This window comes from Theobroma cacao, chromosome 9 (assembly GCF_053813885.1).
Source record: "Theobroma cacao isolate CCN51 chromosome 9, ASM5381388v1, whole genome shotgun sequence".
NCBI classification, from domain to species: domain Eukaryota; kingdom Viridiplantae; phylum Streptophyta; class Magnoliopsida; order Malvales; family Malvaceae; genus Theobroma; species Theobroma cacao.
This window is the reverse complement of record NC_142647.1, coordinates 45,638,093-45,648,828: the sequence shown is the minus strand read 5'-3', so window position 1 is coordinate 45,648,828 and position 10,736 is coordinate 45,638,093. Positions and strand designations below refer to the sequence as shown.

The 10,736-nt window shown below is 29.8% G+C and overlaps 1 pseudogene; it reads left to right on the top strand.

The window, feature by feature from the left end:
• Nucleotides 1–3,392: 3,392 nt before the first annotated feature.
• LOC18590266 (F-box protein At2g27310 pseudogene) lies at nucleotides 3,393–4,608 on the top strand (annotated as a pseudogene).
• The last annotated feature ends 6,128 nt before the right edge of the window (nucleotides 4,609–10,736 follow it).

Genomic DNA, 10,736 nt, shown 5'->3' with positions numbered 1-10,736 from the left:
GTATACTTCTTTTGACTTTTTTCCGGACTGATGTTTTCTTCCAAGATTTTTGTGCATTATTGTCTGCACGAATTGGTCACATGTTATCTTGGTATATATTAAGACAGCATTATTTCATGTCATTGCGGCTTCTTTAATTTCATGCATTGGTGGTTTTGACTTCGATTTATATAGTATTATATATATATATATATAAAGGGCCACAGCTTATAATATTATAGCATTAATTCACGTAGTATTATATGTTTTCATGCAAATGAAAGGCCACGGCTTATTTTGTTATTTCCATGGGAATCTCAGAACTTCAGTTAAATCCTTGTATCAGCTAACTCCATATTCAGGTATAAATTAAAAGTAATATTCGAACAAAATTGGAAAATTTACCGGCCCCTGCCGGATAGATATTTACATATTGAAATAAGTTGAACAGCTAGACAGATTATTAGGCAGTGAGTTGTCAAATTAAGAATACTTTAAACAGAAATGAACTTGTGGATGTTAACTATCTTTTTAATTGCGCTCAATTTCCATTGCAGTTGTTTTATTTTAGCTATAATAAAATTGTTGACTTTTTTTATTCAGAAAATTTTAAATTTGCTTCAAAACCATAAATATGTCAACACATAATTAGAAAATGGGCGCAATCTGAACAACACGTGACAAATTCTTTCCATATCTTTATAATTTGTTGACGAATTGGTGGATTGAAATTTTTTTTTCAAAAAGTCACAAATAAAAGAGATTGAATTGTTTTTTAAGTCGTGGATGAAAACGAAACATCTCAAAAAGGTTGCAGATCAAAAGTGCAATTAACTCACTAATATTATCCCTATATTTACCGTCCAGCTAAATACTAACGATCTGCTACTTGTTCATGATCGTTCTGGAAGGTTTATTTTTGTTAATATTAAGTTTAAGAGGACAAAGGGAGCCCTTAATTTGTTGCAAATTGCAAAAAGTGTGAACCCAACCAATCAATTTTCTGGTTTGGGAAGAAGTGGGTTCCCCTTTTCAGACCATAAATTCGGCCGAATCATGTCCATATCCCTGGTTAAAGTGGGCTGCCCACATATTTGGACTTCGAACCCTAAATTTGTAGTGCTATTTTTATATACTATACGAGGAAATTTATAGGTTTATTTAGTAATTATATACTAATTGATTAATTTTCTTAAATATAGTTTAACGAATATGTGACAACTCTTTAAAATGTTTGCCAAGTTATCCTTTATAAATATAATATTAAAATAAATTAAAAAATAAAAACTCCCCTAGTTACCCTGAACTCTTTGGTACATATAAAAAGGAATCAAACCCGAACTTAGTTCTGTGAAGGAAAAGATCGTGAAATAGGTAAGATTAATTTGCAAAAGATTGTAAATCAAGCTAGCGAAGACTCTAATACTATTACTATACTTGATAACGATAAATTCCTACATCTTTTAATCTCCATTGACTACGGTAGAAAGTTTGTAAACAATAAGCTCCAAAGAAAATGGTGGTATGTTTTAAGGAAAGGAAATTTTAGAACATGAAATATACGAGTTTTTTTACAAAGATTTACATCAAACTTGTTAAATGTTTAAAACAGATATTCAATTGAAAATAGATTGGTCTTAATTCTATTTATATATTTTAAAAACATTTTAATTTAATAATATCATTTTAATATTTTACTTTACTAATATAAATCACATATTTATCATGTATCATGAATCATCAAATGATGATTTACAGAGGAGCAAACAACGGATGGAGATATCGACCATATTTGGTGACAACTCATCTCAAAAGAGATAACAATAAGAGGGACAATTTTTACTTTAATACCATGTTAAATTTTTAAAAAATAAATATCTAATTTAAAATTAATTAACAATAAATATAAATTTTTTTATTATATTTATATATTCAAAATATCCTTAATTAAATAAATAGGAAACTTTTTTATCACTACTTCTATAAAAAAATACATTTCTTGAATTCGAGTTGTCACGTGCCATTCCTGCAAATTTTCAGGTCGATCCAACGCTCAGTCTTTAGTCCGTACGTTGACTCCAGCAAATCCTAGAGGAGCAGACAGCCGACCAAATAAGAGCAAGAGCAATGAGACAACGTCGCCCAAATTTAGAAGAACAAATACTTAAATAATGGCAAAATCGTTTTTGAAATATTACAAAACAAATAAGTATGTATTAATTAAATAGACAATATAAATTTTAATGTGTTTATGTAGTGGGTTTAAGAAAATGAAGTTAATTGATAGAGAATTTAAAATAATTGATGGGTAGTTTTTATCATTATTCAATTCAATTAATCTTTTTATTTGTAAGATTGACTCCTTCCTAGTCCACCAAAGAAAATTTTATTTTTTTTATTATTTATCATTTTAAATATACACAGTTAATATTTCGTATTTTTTTACCAAATATACCCCATACCACTTAAAGGCAGCAATCTTTACTATTAAATTTCTCACTCTTGTTTATCTTTACCTTCATTTCTTCTAGAAAGAAATTGTGAATTGAAGAAGTTCTTGAAAGTTATCTAAATTTTATCTTCTATTTCGTTTAATTATCAAATGAGGGCTGCTATAACCTTTAAGAATTATTATTTTTATATAGTCTTAATTAATAAATGGTCCAAGATAGATCTTTTGAACCGACTTTATGATTAAAAACTTCCACATCGTTTTTTCAATTAATAATATTGAATATAAGCATTAAATAACTTCAATAATTGGAACTTTTTTTTTATCCTTTTTTAAAGGGTTTTGCTAAGCAATATATTTTAAAATTACTGTATTAAATAATATCTTTTTTTAATAATTGAAAATCATTACATTGATGTCAAATATTGTATTACACAAAAATATTATCATAAATAATATATTAACAAACTTTAAAAATTGGTTTAAAAACATTCGTTAAAAAAACCTTTTCCTTAAAACATTCCTAACAAAATTACTATCTGCTTTTTTTTATTGATAATGATAAAATAATAAAAATTAGGTAAATTAAGCTTTTTGACTTGATCATTCACGCACTTTTAGGTTTTAGGGCCAAACTATGTCTAATTCAAAGTATCAACAACACGTTTAATTCACATTATTCTATGATAGAATAGAGTAAGAATAAAATAATTATTTTATAAAAATAAAATAAAATAAAAATAATTAAGCTTTTGAATTTTCCAGTTATGTTTGAAAAATAAATTTTTAATTAATTATTTCATTATTTATTTGAATTTTGAAAGAATAAATTACTGAAAATCATATATAATCAAAGAATAATTAATTTTTGAATATGACAATAAAAAATTAAATTATGCGTTTAAAGTTATAGATATTATTTACTGTTTATCTTTTCAAAAGTAAAATAACGGAATACATTGGAGTCCAAGTTAGGAGCTAGGACAAGGTTTGGCCGTTTGGATCTTTTAATGCATTTCTTAAAGACCTATAAAATGCCCACAAACGCTTCTATTTGTCACCACCCAGAAATCAAAACGCCTAAGCCAATGGCTTCCCCTCCTCCTTCCTCTTCCATTGCTAACGGCGGCGGCGGAACCGGTGGTGAAACAATTCCCAACCTTCATCCAGATATAATCCAAGCTCACATCCTCGCACGACTTGACGGTCCCACCCTTGCCTCCACCTCCTGCGTTTCCTCTCACTTGCGTTCCCTCTCGACCAAAGAAAATCTCTGGCGTCACATCTGTTCTTCCACGTGGCCTTCTGTTAATCAACCACGTGCCAAACAAGTCATTTCCACCTTCCCTTCCGGTCACCGCTCCTTCTTCTCCGACTCATTCCCGTTTCCCAATCTCCAATCGCTAAAACTCAACGTCAAATCTTCGACTTTGGCAACGGAATTAATCTTAGCTGTTGATATTTACTATCAAGGAAACCCCATTTGTTCTAAAGTTGAAGAAATCGAAACGTCAAGCAGCTGGTTCTTGTCTTCACCTTTTCGGGTGGATTTACTTGACCCGAAAAACTCAACTCCGGCGCCGATAAAATATGGTGTTGGAGAGGATAACACAGGGCTAAAACACATGGAGGAGAACTTGAGTCTGAGTTGGATAGTTATTGACCCAGCCCGGAAAAAGGCGGTTAATATGTCGAGTAAGAGAGCTGTTTCTGTGCAACGGCACTGGTTGACAGGTAATGTGCAGGTGCGATTTGGGACGGTGATGGAGGGAGATGAAGGGTGGGGATCGTCGAGAGAGATGGTGGAGTGTGGGGTAGTGGTCACTTGCGGGGGAAATGAAGGAGGGGACATGCACGTGAGGGAAGTGAGTATGGTGATGGAGGACATGGAAGGGAAAGGATTGAGCGGGGTAGAGAGTTTGGTAATTTTGGAAGGGGTTATGGAGAGTGGGCGGAGGAAGAAGGGAGGGAAAGAGAAATACGAAGAGTTTGTGGAGAGGAAAAAGGAGAGAAAAGAAAGGAAGGAGAGGAGGGATAGAGTTTTGGACTTGGTTTGCCTCATCGCCGGTTGTGGAGCTTTTTGGTCTTTAATTCTGTTCACTGCAATTTAAAATCTGAATATATTTATTATTTGTTCAATTAATTATGAAATAAAAATGTTAATTGCTAATATTAAATTATTTTTTCACTCAACTGTCAAGTTCACCAATTGCAAATTTTACAAGTTCCGAAGTCTTTTTTGTTTTCTTTATTTTCCTCGAATGCTGCCGTAATAAACAAAAGAAAAAAATGAAGTTCAAATTTAAAGAAGAGCATCATGAGATTGTGTCTGTGGGGTTCAATGTTTTTTAAATAACGTAAATTTCAATTAGATTTTTTGTGGTATAACATTATTTTATATAATATTTTGAGGTTTTTTTTTTCATAAAATCTTGTGTTTTATTTTGGTGTTAAATTTTTAATTAATTTAAAAAACAACAAAAATATTTCTTTTTATTTTTTTGTTTACATGTTATGTTGTTTATAAATGCTCCTTAAGCTATTACAAATATCCACTTTTATTTATAATGTTGTATTACATTTGATACAAAACATTCATTTGCTATGCACATGATAAGAGAAAATTAATAGATGTGAAATGGATATCATAATTGTTTTGAGCCACAAGCGTCCGACCAGATATTCCCACAAGGAATGGGAACTAAGCACAAATCATCTCTTTTTCGTGAAGAAGAAAACACTCGTTTACTGTTTGGACAGTGGGAAAATGAGAGAAAGGTCATAAAAAAATTCAAAATATGCTCAAATATTTTTTAATTAAATAAATAAAAAATAAAAAATTATGAAAAAGGAGTTCTTGTTGTTATTGTACAAAAAAAAAAAAAAAACCTAATTAAAAATTTAACACTGTTATCTCTTCAAGAACAAAAATGAAACCTAACATAAGGTTTATGTTTAACAAAAAAAACCTAATAGTTGAGGAAATATCAAAGAATCAACGTGGAGTTTACTTTTTAAATAATTGTTTAAATTGTCTCATTTAATTCCATTCCTTAATTATATTAGAAGTTGTATGAAAATATTACACGTAACTAGTCAAATGGATAACAATTAAATCCTTAATGAATGGTTTGAACAAAGGAATAAGACAGTAAGGACACTCTAAATGTTGGGTTTAATTATGAGCCGGCAAAATTAATTGCTTTTTGGTCAACTATTTTGCATCTTGTTGCCAGCCTAACACGGCTTTTTATTTTTATTTTTTTGTGTGGTTATTATGTATTGATAGTTTAAACAAATTAGACATACACCTAATTGTAGCTATACGCATTCCATATTTAGCGGCAAAATACAAGGATAACGAGAGGAAGGGAAAGAACAGGGAGAAAATAGGGAAAAAAATTAAAAAATTATATCTAATTTAATTAGAATAATATTATTTAATTTTTTAAGATTTTTTCACTTTAAAATTATGAGTTTTTTTGAATTATTAATATAATAATCCTAAATAATTTTTAAATTTTTTTCATTTTTTATCATTATGTGTCTTTTTTTTTATTTTAATTTTTAATTAAATTAGACTATGATAGTATTTTTTTAATTTTCAATTATTTGAGAGTAATCATGACCTTTCAATTATGAATATATTTGTGAGTGTTCCCAAGAAGTTTAAACTAAGTCAAACAGCGCAATAAGCTAGACACAAGAAGTGTAATCTAATTTAAACTTTTATATTTAATTATGTATATCTAGATTTGAATATAAATTAAATTGAATTAAAATTAAAATTGAAATAGTTATTACCCTATAAATAGCCTCTCACTTTTTTTGTAAATACACTCTCGAACAAAATCTTATTGGTTCTTCTTCTCATAGTTGTTCTTTCAAGTTATATTTCATAATACGCTAACATGTTATCAACACGATCTTCTAATCTTTCAAGTATTGGTATTTGATTTTTAATTTTAGCAAATCAAGTAAATGATTTGATATATCTTTAGTGTTTTCGTTTCCTGAAAATTAGCCTTAATGCGAATTTGCTATCGTGTAATACATATTATATTTTGTCTCTTGATCGGAAAATGAATTTGCTATTATATAATATGTATTATATTTTGTCTATTATTTTGTTAAATTGGAATGTAAATATCTATCATGAATATGTATTATATTTTATTCCTTGATTTATTAAATCGAATTGAGCATGCAAATAAATATAATTACATATATATATATATATATATATATATACATATATATGATCTCTTTGTTCTGGTATTAGAATATGATTTGCTTAATATATGATTTCTTTGTTTTGAATTTCAAATATAATTATGTTCTATATATATATATATATGTAAATTTATCTTTGATACTATGAGATTTTACATAAGACATTTTGAATTGAATATATGAAATTAACTTTATATGATGTCTGTTGTTAATTTACACACACAAGGATACATATCGAATAAGTAATATAGATAGTAAGTCCAAATTATTATTTCCACAAAGATATGTTTCTAAAGTTTCACTAAGTACTAAAATTATATAACAAATTAATCTTATTTAAGCAATCTGAAAAGTAAAAAGCTAATCAAAAACAAAATTTAAAAGAAATACTAAAATTAACCAACAAAAATTAAATATTTTGAGAAAAACAATAGATTAAAAACCTACGATCATTGGTTTATTCAACACTTCATCTAATACTAGCTTTTCTTGTTATTTATCTTTCATGTGTGGTTTTACTAACCTAGAATCTAAAGCTATAGACAAGTCTCCATCAAGATGTCTGTACAAATACCTAAATTAAGCAGTTCACTATATGTTTATAGTAATTGATCAAATTAAGTTCATTAATCAAAAACAAAATTTAAAAGAAATACTAAATTAATAAACAAAAATTAATATATTGAGAAAAGCAATAGATTAAAAACATAGGATCATAGATTTATTCAACACTTCATTTGATACCAACTTTTCTTATTATTTATCTTTCGTGTGTGGTTTTACTAACCTAGAATCTAAAGCTATGAACAAATGTCCATCGAGATGCTTGTACAAAGATCTAACTTAATTAATTCACCACATGTCTATAGGAATTGATCAAATTAAGTTCATTAAGCAAGTATCCTAATTTGGCTATGTATGGCAATTGGCTATGTATGGCAATTGGCATATGTCTACGTGAATCAGATCACCTAAGTGACGTGAACATACACTGTTCAAATACTAGTCCAATCTAAAATCTTTCTGTCGAGTTTCAATTATATTCACAAGTTAATTAATTACTGATCAGACAATTAAAGGCATTAAGAACATATTTGAATAAGTAAAACGATACAAATTCATGATAAATAATAGAAAAACAAGTATTCAGACTACATGTTGAAATCCACCATAATCCTAGATAAGTAAATTAGTTCATAATATCTAAATAAAACACTATCCAAAGAAATTTAGGCATGAATTCAAAACAAAAAAAAAATAGCATAAGAAAGAAATAAACTAATATCAAAGCCGGGTTGATCTTGAATCTCTCTCAATGGCTCTTGAATTCTTCCTTGATTCTTAGCTCCAATTCTCTAGAAAAGCTACTATAGTCTCTTCTCTTAAATGCTTTCAAGAAAAGCTCTTAAATATGTGCAAGGTGCCTTACTTTCTAATTAGTAGTGGCACAGCACTCCCTTTCTGGCACCACAACGGTGTGCTCTTGGCCGTTAGTATGATGCACCCTTCCAACTTAGCACTGAGGCCATGGTTTTCCTAGCGTTGCGGTGGTAGTTTCTTTAGCGCCACGCCCATGAGTAACTTAGAGTTGTAGCCTCAGTCACCTTGCTGCCTTATGTGCAGAACTGCATTTGTCTATCAATTTCGAATATGATTTTCACCTCAATCTGGTCTAAACTAGGCAAAGTAGTAAACATGAAAGTTGTAGCCTATTCTCTTAGCTTTCCAATGAATTAAAAATTACATCAATTGGATTTCTACAGCTCAAGTGATTGTATGAGTGACACCTTCACCATACTTATACTATCATAACTTAATTTCACCTTGCTCATTACATATTGTCGTAATGTGCGGGTCCGAGAACCCGACTGCTAGACGTCGGTGAAAATAAATGTGGTGTGGGAGTCACCACCAATCTTTTTTATCTAGGTGTGATTGGTCACCTATTAACCCGATTCTAATCGACGAAGTCCTAAATTAATTTTAGGTCCATCGAAAGAACGAGAACTGATCCACATTTTTTTAGATATGGGTTTGGGAGTGCGGTTATGCACGGAGAAGGGTTAGCACCTCCGTGGCGCCTGTTCCACGAACGATATCATTTAATCTTAAGTTATCCTATTATAGCCTACTTTTGATTTAATCCCTGCTTATTAACTAATTTTCATTAAATTGGCTGACTGATTTTTTTTTTTTGGTTTTACGTATGCACATGATGCAAGCGTAAAATGATGTCGTGACTTGTTTATTTTAAATAATGGAGTCAATAATTTTTTTATTAGAAAATCATTCGAAGACCATTCCAACGCTTTGGTGAAGTCTCGAAATTTTTCTTACCTAGAGATATCCCTGGAAGAACTCGTCTCTACAAGCTCCTTGGGAAAATCCCATCATCGGAACTCCCGTGCCATTTGCAAGATAAATGTGGCGTGCTATGACAGTATAAGATGATGATGCTATATCGCGTTTATTGATTTAGTTAGTTACAATTCATGTGATAATGTGTTTGATAGTTCAATGTGATTTATTGCCTTGTTTACATGTTTATTATTAAAATTTTTTCTTTAATGCATGTTATTTGCTATTTTATTATTTTTTATCTTTTTATTATTATTTATTATTTATATTTATTATTTCGTTTTATATTTTTTTAAATAATTATTTGAATTAATGGGTATTTGAGTATAGAGTTCGGATTTATCCCGACGCTTTGGTGAAAATCTGTTTCGATCTCCAAATTTAAGTGACCTACTTAAGAGTGGCAACTCTTTACCCCTTTTAAGTGAAATTACTCAAAAAAGTATATTTTATTATTTACTTATTATTTCTACTTCTTTTTATTATTATATTTTTTATTTCTTTATTCTTCTCCATAATTTATTTTTACTTTTTATAATTTTTATATTTGTATTATGATTTTTTAATATTATCATTTATTTATTTATTATTATTTTTATTTTTATCTTCTAATACTAAAATCAACATAAAAAAATTTAAAATTTTTTTATAACTTTTTCTAAAATAATTAACATTAAATCAATAATACATTTTATCTACACAAAATGGACTAGATCCAAAACCAACTAAAATGGCCCACAAATAAAAGGAAAGGGTTTTACCTTATTGGGTTAGATTGGCCCAGTTTCCATAAGCTCGCAGAAGACCCAAGCTGGCCACTCCAGTCCTGTTTTGCAAGCCCACCGGACCTTTGACTCAAAACCTTTTCCTTCTTTTTTTTTCTTTTCTTTCTTTCTTTTCCTTTTTCTTTCTTCTTTTCTCCTAGTCGCTCATTCTTTCTTTTTTTTTTTTCTCTTTCTCTTCTTTCCTTTCTCTCTCCCCGCTGGCTTCTTCTTTCTTTTTCCTCTTTTTTTTTTCTCCTTTTCTTTCTCTCATTTCTCTCTGCCGGCGTCGCACCCTTCTCCTCTTCTTTCGCTACCAGCGCCGCTTCTCTCTTTCTTTCCTCTCTCTTCCTCCTTCCCTTTTCCTCTCTTCTTCTCCATCGATCCTCTCTCTTTCTCCCTCACCCTTTTTGTTTCTTTTGTATTTATTTTTTTGATTTTTGTTGTTGTTTGATTGTGGTTGTTTTTGACTGGTAGATTAGGTTTTTTTGGTTTTTTGATGTTGCTAGATTTTTTTTTGAGTTCTTAGGGATTCTGGTTTTTTTTTTTTTCGATTGGCTCCCTTGGTTTTTTTTTTTTTTTGCAGGTGGTATCCTTAAAAGCTGGGTTGTCCAAAAATTTGGACAACCCGACAATGGGGTTCTAACACCAAAGAGTTGGTAGCTAGAGCCCCATCACTCATGGTGGTTGGGGAAGGGATGGCTGGGCATACGCCCAGCCATTCCTCTTTTATATATATATATATATATATATATATATATATATATATATATTTATTTTATTACATATTTTATTTTATTATATATTTTATTTTGAAGGTGTCTACAGTTGCCCCTCTTTGTACATTCTTGAGAATCAAGAATAGTGCAAAGACGTAGACACCACATTTGACTTATCTCGAAGCCAGTTGATTTAATCAATTCGATCTAGGCTCGACTTATCTCAAAATAAGT